This window comes from Bombina bombina, chromosome 3 (assembly GCF_027579735.1).
Source record: "Bombina bombina isolate aBomBom1 chromosome 3, aBomBom1.pri, whole genome shotgun sequence".
Lineage (NCBI taxonomy): Eukaryota > Metazoa > Chordata > Amphibia > Anura > Bombinatoridae > Bombina > Bombina bombina.
Window position 1 is genome coordinate 98,632,137 of NC_069501.1, and position 21,424 is coordinate 98,653,560.

The 21,424-nt window shown below is 37.1% G+C and overlaps 2 protein-coding genes across 2 annotated transcripts in view; one reads left to right on the plus strand and one right to left on the minus strand.

The window, feature by feature from the left end:
• Nucleotides 1–21,424, plus strand: part of KCNJ6 (potassium inwardly rectifying channel subfamily J member 6) — a 623,969-nt gene that overhangs the window by 541,119 nt on the left and 61,426 nt on the right. The window lies entirely within an intron of this gene.
• DYRK1A (dual specificity tyrosine phosphorylation regulated kinase 1A) overlaps nt 13,230–21,424 on the minus strand; it is an 833,667-nt gene continuing 825,472 nt past the window's right edge. The window contains exon 15 of the transcript XR_008401316.1: nt 13,230–13,269. The gene's annotated coding sequence lies outside the window, so the exon portion shown is untranslated. The remainder of the gene's footprint in view (nt 13,270–21,424) is intronic.

Sequence of the window (21,424 nt, forward strand, 5' to 3'; positions counted from 1 at the left end):
ACTAGTGTACCTTTATTGATTGTGATTTGTACATCCAAAATGTTTTGTGTCATCCTATCAAAATCCATAGTGAATTGCAAGTTGGAATTAAAGGAATTGAGATCCCAGAAAAATGCTTGCAAGGAGGGCTCCCCTTAGCATGAATACATCCTCAATGTATCTTCTCCAAAACCTACAAAGTGTAATGAATAATGGGTGAATATAGAACAATTGTTTTTCTAAAAAAGTCTACATACAAATTAGCATATTGGGGGGCCTTTTGGAGAATTATTTTATGTTTGAAGACTCCTTTTACCTCCAAACCAAGGGGACTGCAATGGGGGCCAATATGGCCCCCACATATGCTAATTTGTATGTAGGCTCTTTTGAAGAAAAAAAATTGTATACCCACCCATTATTCATTTCTCCTTTAGTACTAATGAGCTGGGTAAACTTTCCACAGCCAGGTGATGGACACAAGCTCAATAGTCTCTGTTTATCTGTTCATCCATCTACATTATACACAGGTTTTTTCAATTTGTTCTGGTTATTAGAGTACAAAAACTTTTTTAACCCATACAATACCGGGAATTTCAGAGAAAAACTTGCCCAATGTACCAGAGAATTTTTAGCATTTTTGCTATCACTCCATTTAAACAGAAATAGAGCCTTGTTTTTTTTTTGTTTTTTTTTTTACCTATCAAAACTATATATATATATATATATTTAGTAGACAACTCAATGTATTGATCTAGGCCCATTTTTGTATATTTTATGCCACCATTTTGCAGCCAAATGTGATCATATTAAAAAATTGTTAATGTCTCTCACACAATTTGTGCAGTCATAATACAAAATGTGCTCAGCTAGCTCCCAGTAATGCATTGCTGCTTCTTCAACAAAGGATTCCAACATAATGAAGCAAAATTGACAATAGAAATCAACTTGAAAGTTGTTTAAAAGTGTATGTTCTATCTGAATCATGAAAGAAACAGTTTCATGTCCCTTTTAAACCCCCTTTTAAAAGATAATGAAATTTTTTAAATGAAAGACTCCTGGATTATTTGCAGTAAATTTCTCTTGTATGCAAAATATTGGAGAGATTGTTGAAAAGATATCCTTCAAAACCTTCTCTAAAAACTTAGAAGATCAATCTAAAACATCATAGTCACAAAACCAAAATCCTTTTTATAGCTATCTTGTTTAAAACATATATCTTGGGCTTGTGTAGTGTATATTGTGTATGAATGTTACACTGTTTGTGCACATTGGCCTAGATTACAAGTGGAACGTAAAAATGATAGCGCTATAGTGCGCTAACATTTCTAAAACACAATCCATAGCCATTCCATTTTTACTTTCATAGTAAAAATGCAGTGTTAGCACTTGAGCAAAACCTAAGAGCCTGCTCACATCTGAACGTCGGATAGAGTGAGTAAATCGTATTAAATATACACAGCATGAATTGTCATTTTTAAAGTGTGCCCCCTGCCCACTGCTAACTTTGCTCCATAGTGCGAAGTTTCCATTTTCAGCAAGCTCCATTAGGAGACATTTTGCCACTCGCAGGGACTGACCCTTTTTTTACTATAATTCTACCAGGGCAGCCCCTGCAAGGATCACCGTTAAAAACCACGTCTGAAATTTAGAGGGTTAGATCATCGGGCCCTCAATCCCTCATATAATAGATGTAGAGGGTTAGATCATCGGGCACTCAATCCCTCATATAATAGATGTAGAGGGTTAGATCATCGGGCCCTCAATCCCTCATATAATAGATATAGAGGGTTAGATCATCAGGCACTCAATCCCTCATATAATAGATGTAGAGGGTTAGATCATCGGGCACTCAATCCCTCATATAATAGATGTAGAGGGTTAGATCATCGGGCCCTCAATCCCTCATATAATAGATGTAGAGGGTTAGATCATCGGGCACTCAATCCCTCATATAATAGATGTAGAAGGCTAGATCATCGGGCACTCAATCCCTCATATAATAGATGTAGAGGGTTAAATCATCGGGCACTCAATCCCTCATATAATAGATGTAGAGGGTTAGATCATCGGGCACTCAATCCCTCATATAATAGATGTAGAGGGTTAGATCATCGGGCACTCAATCCCTCATATAATAGATGTAGAGGGTTAAATCATCGGGCCCTCAATCCCTCATATAATAGATGTAGAGGGTTAGATCATCGGGCCCTCAATCCCTCATATAATAAATGTAGAGGGTTAGATCATCGGGCCCTCAATCCCTCATATAATAGATGTAGAGGGTTAGATCATCAGGCACTCAATCCCTCATATAATAAATGTAGAGGGTTAGATCATCGGGCACTCAATCCCTCATATAATAGATGTAGAGGGTTAGATCATCGGGCACTCAATCCCTCATATAATAGATGTAGAGGGTTAGATCATCGGGCACTCAATCCCTCATATAATAGATGTAGAGGGTTAAATCATCGAGCCCTCAATCCCTCATATAATAGATGTAGAGGGTTAGATCATCGGGCCCTCAATCCCTCATATAATAGATGTAGAGGGTTAGATCATCGGGCACTCAATCCCTCATATAATAGATGTAGAGGGTTAGATCATCAGGCACTCAATCCCTCATATAATAGATGTAGAGGGTTAGATCATCGGGCACTCAATCCCTCATATAATAGATGTAGAGGGTTAGATCATCGGGCACTTAATCCCTCATATAATAGATGTAGAGGGTTAGATCATCGGGCACTCAATCCCTCATATAATAGATGTAGAGGGTTAGATCATCGGGCACTCAATCCCTCATATAATAGATGTAGAGGGTTAAATCATCGGGCACTCAATCCCTCATATAATAGATGTAGAGGGTTAGATCATCGTGCACTCAATCCCTCATATAATAGATGTAGAGGGTTAGATCATCGGGCACTCAATCCCTCATATAATAGATGTAGAGGGTTAGATCATCGGGCCCTCAATCCCTCATATAATAGATGTAGAGGGTTAGATCATCGGGCACTCAATCCCTCATATAATAGATGTAGAGGGTTAGATCATCGGGCCCTCAATCCCTCATATAATAGATGTAGAGGGTTAGATCATCGGGCACTCAATCCCTCATATAATAGATGTAGAGGGTTAGATCATCGGGCCCTCAATCCCTCATATAATAGATGTAGAGGGTTAGATCATCGGGCCCTCAATCCCTCATATAATAGATGTAGAGGGTTAGATCATCGGGCACTCAATCCCTCATATAATAGATGTAGAGGGTTAGATCATCGGGCACTCAATCCCTCATATAATAGATGTAGAGGGTTAAATCATCGGGCACTCAATCCCTCATATAATAGATGTAGAGGGTTAGATCATCGGTCACTCAATCCCTCATATAATAGATGTAGAGGGTTAGATCATCGGGCACTCAATCCCTCATATAATAGATGTAGAGGGTTAAATCATCAGGCCCTCAATCCCTCATATAATAGATGTAGAGGGTTAGATCATCGGGCCCTCAATCCCTCATATAATAGATGTAGAGGGTTAGATCATCGGCACTCAATCCCTCATATAATAGATGTAGAGGGTTAGATCATCGGGCACTCAATCCCTCATATAACAGATGTAGAGGGTTAGATCATTGGGCACTCAATCCCTCATATAATAGATGTAGAGGGTTAGATCATCGGGCACTCAATTCCTCATATAATAGATGTAGAGGGTTAGATCATCGGGCACTCAATCCCTCATATAATAGATGTAGAGGATTAGATCATCGGGCACTCAATCCCTCATATAATAGATGTAGAGGGTTAAATCATCGGGCACTCAATCCCTCATATAATAGATGTAGAGGGTTAGATCATCGGGCACTCAATCCCTCATATAATAGATGTAGAGGGTTAGATCATCGGGCACTCAATCCCTCATATAATAGATGTAGAGGGTTAGATCATCGGGCACTCAATCCCTCATATAATAGATGTAGAGGGTTAGATCATCGGGCCCTCAATCCCTCATATAATAGATGTAGAGGGTTAGATCATCGGGCACTCAATCCCTCATATAATAGATGTAGAGGGTTAGATCATCGGGCACTCAATCCCTCATATAATAGATGTAGAGGGTTAGATCATCGGGCCCTCAATCCCTCATATAATAGATTTAGAGGGTTAGATCATCGGGCACTCAATCCCTCATATAATAGATGTAGAGGGTTAGATCATCGGACACTCAATCCCTCATATAATAGATGTAGAGGGTTAGATCATTGGGCACTCAATCCCTCATATAATAGATGTAGAGGGTTAGATCATCGGGCACTCAATCCCTCATATAATAGATGTAGAGGGTTAAATCATCGGGCACTCAATCCCTCATATAATAGATTTAGAGGGTTAAATCATCGGGCACTCATTCCCTCCTATAATAGATGTAGAGGGTTAAATCATCGGGCACTCAATCCCTCATATAATAGATGTAGAGGGTTAAATCATCGGGCATATAAACAACAGAGATTAAGTTTCCAGCGCCTAAATGATTAATATACCTGCTTCACTATAAGGAAGATCCCCTATCGGATCTGGTGAATAGTTACTGTAAGAAGTGTATATAGGAGCGCCTCAGGCTAAGGTATATCACAGGGCTTAAATATGATCAAAGGATGATGGAAAGAGCAGCTGAAATAGTTATAACAGCTGAACAGTCCTGACCAAATGCTCCGTATAAAATCGTTTTAATCAATAGGATAATAAACAATCATCTTATATGTGCCGATGATGTCACAATATGGGTTATACAATGGATTTACAAATACAATAAAAATATGATAGAACACACTAATAAAATTCTCGATTCAATGTCGATATATAAAATGAAATATAAAATGTAAAATATCTGAGCTTGTTGGCTACAGATTATGGATACACTATTTCCACAGATGAATAGTTTCGATCCTTCAAGGACCATAAATGGTAATAAAAGATGAAAAATAAAAAAAATAAAAAGACTAATGACAAAAATCAAATCTCTTACTAACAAATTTGGGCATTATTAAATGCAACTGGATTTACAGATGGTCTAGTAAAGATTAGTACAATAATTCAAAGTTGTATCTGTGAATTAAACCAAAACGAAGCGATAATAACTATTGGTGAAACCAGTGAATAAAAACACTCGAAATTGTGTCCAATGTATCAGAAAATAAAATAAAATCAAACAAACAAAAAATCACAATATGCCAAAAATCTGTGCTAAAAACAATAATGTGAATCCTAACAAATAATGAGTCCTAACAAAATAACTCTACGTTATCCTGTCCTAAATTCGAACAATACCGGTATGTTCTAGTGTCACGTATCCGCTACCCTAGCGGTACTCAAAACAACAATTATAAAAAGCAAATTATTGACATAAAATCTCTAGTGACATAAAATCTCTAGTGACTGGTGAAATCAAAATTACCCCGGGGGGAATCCTAAATTGTCCTAAATTCCTAATCAGTGGTGGCTAACAGTGCAATAGGGTCAAATACAAAACTGTACAAACATTATATACGTGTTGAATAAATCCTAAAAATGAATTAAGTCCAAAATAAAGTCCAATGTTTTTTGATGTCCCTCGATAGGGTCCGAAGTGGCCAATAATCCTGGGAATGTGATAATCCAAGTAAATACTGTACAAAACAATCCTGAAAAAGAAAAACAAAGTGCACTAAACAAAAAGGCCTATGGGGTTTCAGAATATTGGTAAATAAACTTACCCCATAAGGTTATATCCTGGAAATATGGTAAGCCTCACAAATCGTGTATCGATATTCGTCTACGCGTTTCGGTCCTCTGAAGAACCTTTTTCAAGACATAGTGAGGCTAAGTGTACACTGACCTTATATAGTGTAGTATAAAGTAGTTCCTTTGAAATATTGGCACCAAAAATGACTCGGATGGAGCCGGATTGCCTGCCAGATCTTCATGGCTATTTTCCGCTAAACCGGAAGTCTTAACATCCATACTTCCGGTTATCGTAAAACCGGAAGTCTATAGTATGCGTACTTCCGGTTGGACTATTTCCGGTGCTTATGGAGCCATTTTGGAAGCGGGCTTCTATATATAATTTGAGGGCAAACTAGTAAACCAAATGTAAAGTAAAGTCTTTTAACATTTATTCCATTTGGGACTAGTGGATAATCTCTCAAAAGTTACTCAAAAATTACTGTCACCAACTTAAGTAATTTCGTTAGATAATGCCCCCTATTTTGGGCTGGGGGATTTTAATGATTTTAGGCTTCCATATTCCAGGATTTACAATATTCATATGTGACATAATATACAACATATATCCTAATGAGGGTATTAAAAACCGTGTGTTTTATTAATATATTTAACTAAATTATCATTGTTTCTGTTTTGAAACTGTGTTTAAGAGCTCTAATACAGATGGAGTAATGAATTCTTCTTTTAGAAGAGTTATAGGTGTTTTATTAAGGTTCTATATATAGGGGTGTCCTTTTACCTTCTTAAGTGTATGGTATATACTATTGCTGATGATATTAGGGGATAATTTATTTCATTATTAGTTGCAGTATCATTATGATTGTTTTTAGACTTAGATTATTCAAAATAAATGAATTATTTCAAAGTTGGCATTAAGTCCCTTAGGATAAATGCAATCTAAATGAAAGATCCATTTGGACTCCGTTTTCAGCATTCTTGCTTCCATATTTCCCCCTCTCCAGTCTTTATTTAGTTTACAAATTGCCATATACTTGAAGCTTTCATTTTTTCCTCCATGTACCTCTTTGAAATGTTTGTAAAGGGGCAGGTCTATTTTTTTCCACTTTATTTGTAGGAGGTGCTCCCGAATCCTGTCTCTTAACTTCCTTGTGGTCTGGCCCATGTATTGTAGGCCACACCCACATTCAATAAGATATACTACATGATGGTCTGTACATCTGATGGTTTGTTTGATGTTATTGGATTCATTGGTGGTCTTGGATTTAAAGGTGTCTGTCTTCATTCCGTGTTGGCAAGCCTTACAAAGTCTAAAAACAATCATAATGATACTGCAACTAATAATGAAATAAATTATCCCCTAATATCATCAGCAATAGTATATACCATACACTTAAGAAGGTAAAAGGACACCCCTATATATAGAACCTTAATAAAACACCTATAACTCTTCTAAAAGAAGAATTCATTACTCCATCTGTATTAGAGCTCTTAAACACAGTTTCAAAACAGAAACAATGATAATTTAGTTAAATATATTAATAAAACACACGGTTTTTAATACCCTCATTAGGATCTTGTTGTATATTATGTCACATATGAATATTGTAAATCCTGGAATATGGAAGCCTAAAATCATTAAAATCCCCCAGCCCAAAATAGGGGGCATTATCCAACGAAATTACTTAAGTTGGTGACAGTAATTTTTGAGTAACTTTTGAGAGATTATCCACTAGTCCCAAATGGAATAAATGTTAAAAGACTTTACTTTACATTTGGTTTACTAGTTTGCCCTCAAATTATATATAGAAGCCCGCTTCCAAAATGGCTCCGTAAGCACCGGAAATAGTCCAACCGGAAGTACGCATACTATAGACTTCCGGTTTTACGATAACCGGAAGTATGGATGTTAAGACTTCCGGTTTAGCGGAAAATAGCCATGAAGATCTGGCAGGCAATCCGGCTCCATCCGAGTAATTTTTGGTGCCAATATTTCAAAGGAACTACTTTATACTACACTATATAAGGTCAGTGTACACTTAGCTTCACTATGTCTTGAAAAAGGTTCTTCAGAGGACCGAAACGCGTAGACGAATATCGATACACGATTTGTGAGGCTTACCATATTTCCAGGATATAACCTTATGGGGTAAGTTTATTTACCAATATTCTGAAACCCCATAGGCCTTTTTGTTTAGTGCACTTTGTTTTTCTTTTTCAGGATTGTTTTGTACAGTATTTACTTGGATTATCACATTCCCAGGATTATTGGCCACTTCGGACCCTATCGAGGGACATCAAAAAACATTGGACTTTATTTTGGACTTTATTCATTTTTAGGATTTATTCAACACGTATATAATGTTTGTACAGTTTTGTATTTGACCCTATTGCACTGTTAGCCACCACTGATTAGGAATTTAGGACAATTTAGGATTCCCCCCGGGGTAATTTTGATTTCACAAGTCACTAGAGATTTTATGTCACTAGAGATTTTATGTCAATAATTTGCTTTTTATAATTGTTGTTTTGAGTACCGCTAGGGTAGCGGATAAGTGAAACTAGAACATACCGGTATTGTTCGAATTTAGGACAGGATAACGTAGAGTTATTTTGTTAGGACTCATTATTTGTTAGGATTCACATTATTGTTTTTAGCACAGATTTTTGGCATATTGTGATGTTTTGTTTGTTTGATTTTATTTTATTTTCTGATACATTGGACACAATTTCGAGTGTTTTTATTCACTGGTTTCGCCAATAGATATTATCCCTTCGTTTTGGTTTAATTCACAGATACAACTTTGAATTATTGTACTAATCTTTACTAGACCATCTGTAAATCCAGTTGCATTTAATAATGCCCAAATTTGTTAGTAAGAGATTTGATTTTTGTCATTAGTCTTTTTATTTTTTTATTTTTCATCTTTTATTACCATTTATGGTCCTTGAAGGATCGAAACTATTCATCTGTGGAAATAGTGTATCCATAATCTGTAGCCAACAAGCTCAGATATTTTACATTTTATATTTCATTTTATATATCGACATTGTATCGAGAATTTTATTAGTGTGTTCTATCATATTTTTATTGTATTTGTAAATCCATTGTATAACCCATATTGTGACATCATCGGCACATATAAGATGATTGTTTATTATCCTATTGATTAAAACGATTTTATACGGAGCATTTGGTCAGGACTGTTTTAACTATTTCAGCTGTTTTAACTATTTCAGCTGCTCTTTCCATCATCCTTTGATCATATTTAAGCCCTGTGATATACCTTAGCCTGAGGCGCTCCTATATACACTTCTTAAATCATCGGGCACTCATTCCCTCATATAATAGATGTAGAGGGTTAGATCATCGGGCCCTCAATCCCTCATATAATAGATGTCTATGGTGCGAACCGAAAAACTCAGGTCCTCCTGACTATCGCTCACGTGCGAACCTAAAGGTGCACTATGCAGAAGTTGTGCTAAGTCATAGGTGCACGAAAACAAACAAATAATATTGTAGCTCTTCACAAAGTACTAACTTTGCTTTAATATAACACATAACTCACCTCTTGTAATATGAGAGATGGTAGAGCTATACATTGAAAGTATAGAGCGTGATAAAAAAACTGTTAGAGCTAACATTCCCTGGTAAAAACTATTTTACCATTTACTTACATACCAGACTATTAATAGCGCTGCATGTGTAATATAGACCATTGTGTTTGTACTAAAATAATTTTGTACATGGGATATATACATACATGCACTATGTATAAATGTAATACACTTAGTTATAAATGTCTGTGCCTAAACAGCAATGCAGACTGCATCCCGTACTGCATGCAGTTATAAACAAATTCTTAAAATGCTGCAGTATTTGTGAAGAATTCCTTAGTGGCGTTCTGATGATTTCAGACCATATATTACAGCTCCCTCTGCAGTACCGCAAATGTTTTCACAACATCCCACTGTTGCTCAACTGCTTGTATCTTCTCTCTGGATACACTACAAATTAATGTTCCACTGCTGTACAATGTTGTAAAATATACTTAAAGGGACATGAAAGTCAAAACTAAATTTTCTTAGTTCAGATAGATCATGCTATTTTAACAGACTATTCAATAAATTTCTGCTATCACATTTCAAATGTAAGCAAACATAAGTAGGTAGCAACTGGAAGCTAGTTGATGATTGGTGGTTACACAAATATGCCTCTTGTCATTGGTTCACCCTATACAGGGGTTAAAATGCATAGTTGTATGCAAGCAATAGTGCAAGAATAAAATGTTCTAATGTGCAGTTTTATGTTCTTACGTAAGAAAATAATAGCATTCTTCTCTGTTTGCCACAGGGACTATTTCTTGGATGATATCATATATATTAGACCGCAATCAGTATTATACTTTAGATAAATAATTCTCATAGACACCAACTGTGCTTTTCAATTATAGTAAAAACTACAACTCTCTTTTTGAAAGACTCACACTTCCCAGAAAATAGCACATCTTTAATCTTCCAATCACCATCTATATGTGCTCAGAGGTCAAAAGTGTTTAAGTGGCGTTTAAAACATAGTTTATATTGTAAAGTATATTGTAATAGTAAGCTTGGTTTGTAAATTGGCATTCGCTTGAGTTCATCTATCTGCTTACGTAAAGGTCAGGACCTTAAGCTACTTATTACAGCACTGTCCCTAAGCATACATCTGAGACAATTTGTGGAAAAAAAATTCTTGCAAAATTTTAGACCAATCAGCTTGCACAATACTATCAACTATCTGGAGGAGTACCCTTATTGAGCTTGATTAAAAAACCTGGAATAGTTGCCAAATTCTTATAAGGTGTCTTTATTTTTTGTAGTATACTAGGAATTCTAAAAATACCCATGCCTGCTTTTTAATATTGGCTGTAATGTTTAGTCTTGGGCAATTCTGAATCACCCAAAATTTTTATGAATGTGGCACTGTATTAGGTTTCAACATACCACAATTTTTCCCATATATGATCTTTTCTGTAAATCAAACAACATACTTACTAGGGTTGATTGCTAACTCTATCAAATTCTTTAACCCCTTAACGACAGCCAAGAGGTTAAATATCCCTCCTCCTGGATGGATGGATGCATGTAGTAATATTGCATGTTGCCACTTTCGGCAAGACCCGTATTATTACAGGGCTAAAAAACATTAAGTACATGTGATGTGCAGAGTATAACCATGTTGTTAAGGGGTTAAACTAGCCTTTACCCCTACAATAAGGTTATCTCAGTATTAAAAAAAACCTAGACATGATGGCCATTTAACTTAGGAGTCTTAAACAACCTGCCATCATACAGTGAGATTTAGTAGAGACAACATGCAAGCAAAATGGTACTACTATATACTGATAGTGCCTAAATTGCATAGAAAACATTCTTCTTCTTCAGAGGCGGACTGAGACCAATCAGGGCCCTGGGCAAAATTAGGGAAGGGCCACCACTGTCTCACACTGACCTAAATGTATTCAAATGTATGCAAATGAACATTGTAGCCTCCCTGTCCTGGCCCCAACAGGCCCCCTAACCTCCAGGGCCAGAGACAGGGCCCCTAACCTCCAGGACAAGACCCCACACTCCAAATGCCTTACAGTGACAGACCACCAAAAGGTACCGCCTACTATAGACCCCCTGAGCAACTAACCACACACCCAGACACAAGGCCCCCACTCTGGGGCCAGGGCCCCCACTGAACCCACACTTAACTGCTTAGTTACTGATAGGGCAGGTTTAAGCTCAAGCAGCACACCAGGAGCCATGGGGATGCCATTTGTTGGCCCCCATACATGCTGGGCCCTCAGTCCAGGTCCTATTTGCCCGGCTGATCAGTCCACCCCTGTTCTTCTTTATGGATCATGCTAAAGGAATTTGCTAGTGTCCCTTTGATAAATCTAGTGTTGTTATAAAGCTTGCCTTGCTATTTACTATTGTAAATTAGTTCATGCTTATTATGCTATAAACATATGAAATATATTAAACATATTTTTTGTATAGATATTGCTAATATTCAGGACCATATTTCAAGCATCTGTTAAAGGCAGGAGGTTGGGGGATTATTTTGCTCCACCTTTGTGCTTAAACTTTCCTTTAGATGTTATAGATTACTGTTTAAATAAAAGACTGACAATAGCAACAGTGCCTACACTTTGGTTCATCTTCAAGAAAAATGTTCATGAAACTCCTATTTGTAACAACCTACGCCAAAGGGTTAACAGTTTAAAAAAAAACCCTGAAAAAGAGCAACCGAAAGAGAACTAATTTAAAAAAGTTAAGCATTTTCAATTTTAAGCATACATTATAATAGATAGATAAAAAGACTTTTATACTTCATTATGTACCCTGAATGAAAAAAATAAACCAAAACACTAAAAAGTTATCAATTCAGTATGATTCTCTGACCATTGCAAAAATAAATGTTTTTTTGTTCAGCCTGCCAGCTTTCTTCAGATCACAAGGCTCTACAAATCCAGAGGATATGCGGTGACCAAACTGCAGAGGGTAAAATCGCACATAAAGAATTATGATATACAACATGTTTGATATAAAAATAGATGCCGTTACAATTAACAACTTGTACAAAAAACACCCATAAAATGACATATTGATTTCAGATAGTTTTTCAAAAGTATTTTCAGTAAATGTAACAAACGATGATGAAGAGGTAGATGATTTAAAAATCGTTCAGTAAGCTTTTTATATTCTACTAAGAACAGATGTTGTTTTACAGAATGTTATAGCATTAATATACAGTTCCTCAGGGAATTGTGTCTCACGCATACCTAGCAAGAAAATACAGTTCTGCATCATGGTTCAACCTTACTGCAATATATATCTCTGCATTCTTTATAACATATAGGCTGGGTTATTATAGATTCAGAAAGATCCACATCTACATCACTTTGTCCTGGAATTTTTGGTAAATACTTGTGTCGTACCTATCACCAGCTCCCAGTAATGCATCACTGCTCATAAGCATATCTAGATATGCTTTTCAACAAACAATATCAAGAAAATGAAGTAAATTTTATAATAGAAGTAAATTAAAAAATATTTTATCATTTCATTTGGTGGGGAGGTTAGGGTGTGTGGAACTCAGAATGCAAGAATATATACACAGAACAATGAGAGTCTTTTTTAAAGCTTTACTGATTGATAAGTAAAAGAACAGTTGGTAGTTCAGATTGAAGATCACAGAAACAGCAAGTTTGAACATAACCTTATGCAAATCACTAAAGTATTTTTGAAGTCCAATATACACTAGTGCTTGAAATGAACAGTAACGGGTGAAAATGACACAGAATACCAGATAGGTGCAGCTTGTTAGAAGAAGGCTGTCACTGGTAAGGTAGACACAGGTTTTTCAACAGGCACAGGATACACAGCGGGTAATGTTGATAAGACTGTCAGGGGATAACAGATATGTACAGCAGGGCAGGCACAGCTGGTTTGAAGAAGAATGTCACTGGTATGGTAGACACAGGTTTCTCAGCAGGCACAGGATACCCAGAGGGTACTGTTGGTGAGACTGTCACGGGATACAAGATAGGTATAGCTTCAGGAACAAGGTGAGCATACACAGGTATCAGGTTATTTTGCTTGGCTTTCAGGAATCAGGTGAGCATACATAGGTGAAAGGTAAGTATGAAGGATGAAGGACTCTAGTGTTCATTATCCATATTATTTTTGATTGTTGGTGCCTTCAGTTTACTTTGTCTGCAAGTTAAGTATGCTTGGTCTCTAGAGCAAGCTGAGCATATGCAGGGGCAAGGTAAGTATGATTTGACTCTGGAGCAAGGGGAGCATGCACAGGTATCAGTTAAAAAAAATATCTTGTGATTCAGATAGATCATGCAATTTTAAGCAACTTTTTAATTTACTGCTATTATCAATTTTTCTTCGTTCTCTTGCTGTCTTTATTTGAAAAAGAAGGCATCTAAGCTTTTATTTTTTGGTTGAGTATCCTGGACAGCACTTTTTTATTGGTAGATTAATTTATCCACCAATCAGCAAGGACAACCCAGGTTGTTCACCAAAAATACAAGAGTGGATAGGTGTCCAAGTTGGCTGCCTCCTCCTCACTGACTGGTCCAGGTATGCTAAGAAAAATATAAAGAAACAGAGGGGCGCCTCATGTGTAGTATCCTCAGAAAAAGGTGAAACTTCAAATCATATGAAAGCCAAATGTGTACTCACATACTCCAAAAGCACACTTATGTGCTGGTAGTTGCAGGCTGCAGATTTACACAGGTGTGACAGCTCACCCACAAATCAAAGGCAATTTCTTAGTATTGAAATACTGGAAGAACAACAAAGAGACATGCACTACATGTGCAGATCATCCAGGATACAGTTGCAATAGTTCTAATAAATTTCCAAAAATGGCTACTCACATTTTAGACAAGCACACCAATGTGCTAGTGGGAACAGGCTGGCAATTTGGAGAGGTATGTCAGCTCACCTCTTGAACTCCCGGCTCAGATGTGTATCCAGAATGTGGTAACTCCACAATATTATTGTGAAATATTAAGGCAGGTAGGACAGTAAGATGAATATGTCCACTCAATATAGTAAAAAGTAAAAACAATTTTTATTTAAAAACAAAGTTCATAAAATAACACTGTAAGGGGGCGTGTCCGGGCGGTAGCCATGAACGGCTGCAATACTTGGAGCTCTGAATAACATCAGTATAATCCGCCGATTATCAGAGGCTATTTGACCCATCTGCTATATCTGTCTACAGCTACGGACTTATAATATATTGCTCTACAGATCGATATTACTTTTGCCAGATTTGCCTACATTGAAGTCCAAGTCTGGACCGGCAGAGGGAAGGCGGCGGCCACACTACATTCTCTTTGACACCCCCCCCCCCCCCCGGTTATCCGGGTACAGCAGTTCTGGAAACTGCAGTAATTGGAACTGTGGGGATAAAAAACGGAGTCTGCTCTACAGCCTCTCTTATGGTCAGAGCGTTGAAAGCAGGAGGAAAAAAAAGAAAAATACAAACCCCAGCAGCAGCCACGCACTGGCCTAACTAAAATGGAGTCAGCCGTTAAGCTAAAGCTACAGGAAGTGGAAGCACTACTTATTGCTCATTTCGAACAACTTACTAAAATTTTCCAAGAGGAATGGAGCGCTTTGAAAGTGGAATGCGGCTCGATTGCCCGGAGGACGCAGTCACCAGCGGAGCCTCCAGCTGTGTACGACCCGCCTCCTGAACGAGGGCCTGTGACAAAGGGACCCTTGGATCGGGCCACAGCTGATGACCCTAATAAGCGCGCAGAGGACTGAACTTTCCCTGGAGGCAGCCCGCACCTCCTGATCAAGGAGACTGTGCTGGAGTGCAATGCAGCTGAGCAGGGCAAAGCGGATAGCACTATTGGATCGGACGGAGGGGTGAGGCCTCTTCAGATGGTCCCAGAGAGCCGACAGGCTAATTGCCGATCCGGCTGCAGAAGCCCTTGTTAGCTACAGTTTCATGATCCAAGCAGCAGCTGAGGACTCTACCTTGCAGAAACAGCCTTTTGGTGGTAATACATTATGTATGGTCTCTTGCATCTCTGCGTTACAAATTGTGCTAATTAGGGTGAGACACTCACAGCTCAGACCCTAGACTCTTATCCACGGAAACAGTTGCCTTGCTACCCTTATGTTCATTTGAAATATCCTGCCTCTTGTCATAGTCACATTTTCTCAAAAGGCCGAGGCCCGAAGGTGGGAGTGGGCTAGAACCTTTGGGGACATTAAGAGTTAATTGCCTCAAGTAGAGACAAACATTCTAGTTATTATGTTTTTTTTATTATTATTATTATTATTTCATATAGTGGGAGCTCCATATTTTATTTTTGTTTCTGATATTAAGGCTAGCTGCCAGAAAAGGGGTGAACTTGGATGTGGACTTAAGTTTCCGGGGATACTAGGGGTTAATTGTATCATACAGCACCAGCCTATGTTCTGTCTCCCATTAAGTTGTTTTGTATGCCTACCTATACCCCCATCAGTTGTTCAACCTATTTATATTGTAAGCATAGATCTTATATTTTTTAGCCCCTCCCAACAAGTTTAGGGGTTTTATTATTCAAAGGTCTGCCCAGAAGCATGAAGACAGGTTGTCTGATAAGTAACAGAAGACCTCACCACATTATTCTATAGTAGATAGACTCTTATTTCTCCTTTCGCCATCCCTGACTATAGTGTATAACGTTTAAAATGACATATGATTGCTCTTTTGTTTTACTATTAAATATGATGCTCACTGGTATTGATGGTCCCAGTGCCAGCGGCCGAGGCGCCGGGGGGCCCCCTATATTTAACATTGAGTAGCAGTATTAAACAGATGCAAACTTTTTCTCCCATATATAGTAAGCCTATATGCGTCAGAGGATTAACTTGCAGGCAGTTGCTTTACTTTGCCCCCATCAAAGGTTATCTGAGTCTTTAAGTCCTCCTTCACTAGCAAAATTTCATACCTAGAAGTCCAAAAGTGGGTTATATATATTATTTGCACATGTTCCTTACACTGCTCTCGTAAATAACACTGTTTTACAGTTTGCGAGTCTGTATTTTTAATTATTTATTTTTATTTTTATATTTATGCTATGTCAGACATTAGTTACTATTGTTCTAGTTGTTGTGCTTCTAATTCCCACAGTTCCTTGGCTTACATGCTATTTTATTCTACTAACTATATTTAAATAAGTTGAAATATCAGTTGCTAATCCATATTAAATATATAGGTTCAATGTTGCTAATCCATATTAAATATATAGGTCCAAAAGTGACCACTTCAATTTATATTTTTTTCCCCTTTTAGAACTTGTTAGTCTTGGGAGGTACAAAAGTTGCCTCCAGCTTCATGGGAAAAACACATTAAGTACAGGATATAAAAAAGAAAAAGTGAGGTTCCAGTCATATGTGTATCATTATTCAGATTGTGAATTTTATTTATATGTGTTACTTCTATTGCATTGAAATGTATTATTTTTGGTCTTTGTTATATGGTAACCCATGTGAGTTGTACTACTTTTGGCTCAACCTCAATAAAAAAAATAAAAAAAAAATAACACTGTAGTGTTGAATAAGTGGACAAAGGTATTCACAGTAGCCCCCTTTAACATACAACGCGTTTCTCGGTTATACAACCGTTTCCTCAGGCATATAGTAATTTAAATAAAAATTGTTTTTACTTTTTACTATATTGAGTGGACGTATTCATCTTACTGTCCTACTTTCACAATAATATTGTGGAGTACCCACAACTGTATCCTGGATGATCTGCACATGTAGTGCATGTCTCTTTGTTGTTCTTCCAGTATTTCAATACTAAGAAATTTCTTTGGTTGTGGGTGAGCTGTCACACCTGTGTAAATCTGCAGCCTGCAACTACCAGCACATAAGTGTGCTTTTGGAGTATGTGAGTACACATTTGGCTTTCATATGATTTGAAGTTTCACCTTTTTCTGACGATACTACACATGAGGCGCCCCTCTGTTTCTTTATATTTTTCATACACAGGAATCAGGTAAGTATGCTTTGTTCTCAGGAGCAAGGTGAGCATACACAGGTATCAGGTAAGTATGCTTTGTTCTCAGGAACAAGGTGAGCATACACAGGTATCAGGTAAGTATGCTTTGTTCTCAGGAACAAGGTGAGCATACACAGGTATCAGGTAAGTATGCTTTGTTCTCAGGAGCAAGGTGAGCATACACAGGAATCAGGTAAGTATGCTTTGTTCTCAGGAGCAAGGTGAGCATACACAGGAATCAGGTAAGTATGCTTTGGTCTCAGGAGCAAAGTGAGCTTACACAAGAATCAGGTAAGTATGCTTTGTTCTCAGGAGCAAGGTGAGCATACACAGGTATCAGGTAAGTATGCTTTGTTCTCAGGAACAAGGTGAGCATACACAGGTATCAGGTAAGTATGCTTTGTTCTCAGGAACAAGGTGAGCATACACAGGTATCAGGTAAGTATGCTTTGTTCTCAGGAGCAAGGTGAGCATACACAGGTATCAGGTAAGTATGCTTTGTTCTTAGGAGCAAGGTAAGCTTACACAAGAATCAGGTAAGTATGCTTTGTTCTCAGGAGCAAGGTGAGCATACACAGGTATCAGGTAAGTATGCTTTGTTCTCAGGAACAAGGTGAGCATACACAGGTATCAGGTAAGTATGCTTTGTTCTCAGGAACAAGGTGAGCATACACAGGTATCAGGTAAGTATGCTTTGTTCTCAGGAGCAAGGTGAGCATACACAGGTATCAGGTAAGTATGCTTTGTTCTTAGGAGCAAGGTAAGCTTACACAAGAATCAGGTAAGTATGCTTTGTTCTCAGGAGCAAGGTGAGCATACACAGGTATCAGGTAAGTATGCTTTGTTCTCAGGAGCAAGGTAAGCTTACACAAGAATCAGGTAAGTATGCTTTGTTCTCAGGAGCAAGGTAAGCTTACACAAGAATCAGGTAAGTATGCTTTGTTCTTAGGAGCAAGGTAAGCTTACACAAGAATCAGGTAAGTATGCTTTGTTCTCAGGAGCAAGGTGAGCATACACAGGTATCAGGTAAGTATGCTTTGTTCTCAGGAGCAAGGTTAGCATACACAGGTATCAGGTAAGTATGCTTTGTTCTCAGGAGCAAGGTAAGCTTACACAAGAATCAGGTAAGTATGCTTTGTTCTCAGGAGCAAGGTGAGCATACACAGGTATCAGGTAAGTATGCTTTGTTCTCAGGAGCAAGGTAAGCTTACACAAGAATCAGGTAAGTATGCTTTGTTCTCAGGAGCAAGGTAAGCTTACACAAGAATCAGGTAAGTATGCTTTGTTCTCAGGAGCAGGGTGAGCATACACACGAATCGTATAAGTATGCTTTGTTCTCAGGAGCAAGGTGAGAATATACAGGAATCAGGTAAGTATGCTTTGGTCTCAGGATAGTAAAAAATATACAGATATTGGGGATCTCCTTAAAAAAGGATAAACAGCATATTGTGTCTTATAAATTATTTAATAACACATAAAATCAAGTTACAAAGTTATATATAAATATGTATACATGCACACTACTAATGCCCCTATAGGTACCACTAAAATATAAAAATATATATTTTGTATAAGTGCCGTCACTAAAAGTCCAACACACAGTCTTCCAAGAGATATCCTAAAATAAGTGAGGGATCAGATCCTTATTGTCCACAGACAATAAAAATTCAATATCAATCAGAAACAAGATATCTTTTCTCCTAGTCCTAATCCAATAGTTAAACCTGTCGGACAAAAGAGCAAAGAAAAACAAAAAAACAGTGCAACCCTGCTAAAATTAAATTACAAAAATAGAGGATTAAAATTACTCATAGACAGCCTACGCGTTTCGACCTTTATCAATGCTATTGGTCTATCCGGTTGGAACCTTAAATAGTGCTAGTGTAATTGTTCACACTTTTGGTGCTAAAATCACTCCACTTAAAGGTTCCGGTTGCTATTTAATGACCCCAAGAAGGACTCCCGGTGTTAGCACATTTTCTATATTAATTAAAAGTTTGCTCTTAGCTTACATGTCCCTTTCATTCAATAACTACTACTAGGCAGAGTAGTGGTTTGAAACCACCATTGGGGGGCACATGGGAGAGCCAGCCATTATGCTGGGAAGGCTAGTGCCCCCCCCCCCCCCCGGTGATTCCACTGCTTCCAATCTTAAGCTATTAAGAGATCTAATAATAGACTATAACTGCAAACTCAACATGCATAAGATATAAGTTCTAGCTATGAATAGCACCCTTGAACATATGCCAGCTTTTCAAAATGTGTTTTCCTTTTCCCTAGGCATTTAGCTTATGATACACCCGACACTATTATTTAAAGGGACAGTAAAAAAAAAAAACTTTCATGATTCAGATAGAGCATGCAATTTTTACCAACTTTCCCATTTATTTTTATGATCCAAATTGCTTATTCTCTTGGAATCCTTTGTTGAAAAGCATACTTAGGTAGTCTCAGCTAGCTCCCAGTAGTGGACTGCACTCCTTCAAAAAAAGTTACTAAGAGAATGAAGCATATCTGATAAAAGAGGTAAATTTGAAAGATATTTAAAATTGTATGCTCTATCTGAATCATGAAAAAAATTGAGTTTCATGTCCCTTTAAATTCAATTATACCTCCCCTTTCACACAGACATATTACAGAGAATGTAAGACAATATATTATCACGTTTTCGGTATTTATTTCAAAACCAGCCTATTAACATGCAAAATAGATTGTTCGGCAATTACATCATTCAAATCTATAGCCAACAGTTTTACAAGCGAAACAATAATGGAAATGTTTTTACTTTATATATTCTATTTCCAAATAGTGTTAATCGGTCTTATTCTAATTGTGTGATTCCTGTTTTCTCTTATAATGTAATTTGTTAAATACTAAATAAAAAAATCTATTGTTTAAAAAAATACATTTAAAAGATTGTAATTTAAAAATGGTAGATATCTTTTTACATAAAAAAAGGTTAAAGGGACATAAAACATGCACTTTTATATACTTTTCTATTTACTTCTGTTATTAAAGGGACATGAAACACGACATTTTCCTTGCTTTATTCAAATAGAGAATACAATTTAAAAAAGTTTCCAATTTGCTTCTATTATCAAATGTGCTTTATTCTCGTGTTATTTTTTGTTGAAGAGATACTTAGATAGGTATTGTGCACATGTCTAAAGAACTACATGACAGGAAATAGTGCTGCCCTCTTGTGTTCTTGCTAATGTATAACATTGTTGTAAAACTGCTGCCATTTAGTGCTGCAGACAAGTGCATATGTAAACATTATCTAAAAAGACACATCCCCTTGCTATGCACCTCACAGAATTCTACGGTCATTGAATACAGCCTCCATTGATCCCATAAGATACAAATAACAAGAGGTGGAGGAAGATCACTATTAGTATTTAGTAATAAGCACTGACCCCTGGAATAAACTGCCGCTACCTTTCAGATCTAGCTAGAATCACCTCCTATTCAGTATGATAACCACTAATGGCCTGTTCCTGCTGCTCCCTCTATACCGACCCTCCTTTTTGTTTCTTCTATGTCATGTCATTAAAAATGTTGGCTCACAAGTCCACCTGTCCTATTGATCAAGGCATGTAAAGGGTGTTTACAGCTAACAGCAACTGACAAACAGGTCTCTTTATGGTTCTTGTAAATGTCTTTTTTTATTATTGTACTTTGCAGTTTCATACTTTATAAAAATTGATAATAATTACATTCTATATACATTTTTGTGTCTTTGTTCTCTTTTCCCCCTAGAAGCCAAGCATATTTTGAAGCAGGGTTTTCTCTGTGTATAGTCTCTATATAAGTAGACAAATAGACAGACTGACATAGATAGATAGATAGATAGATAGATAGATAGATAGATAGATATGAAGAATATAGAATGGTAGTCATCTATTTGTTTACTAAGGTTAAAGTGGTACTTATCGAGGCATAGTGTGGATGTGACAGAATATTTACATTCGGTTATAGTGAGTATAACAGGCTGTTTCCAATATTTTGGGATTAAATGTTTAACATTGTTGATCATAGTGAATAACAAGTAATGTACGTCTGAACTTACATGGAATTTTAGGAAATTTGTTAAACAAAATAACTATAGTGTCAGGCACTATGTGTTTCCCTATCACTTTTTCTATTTCTGTCACTA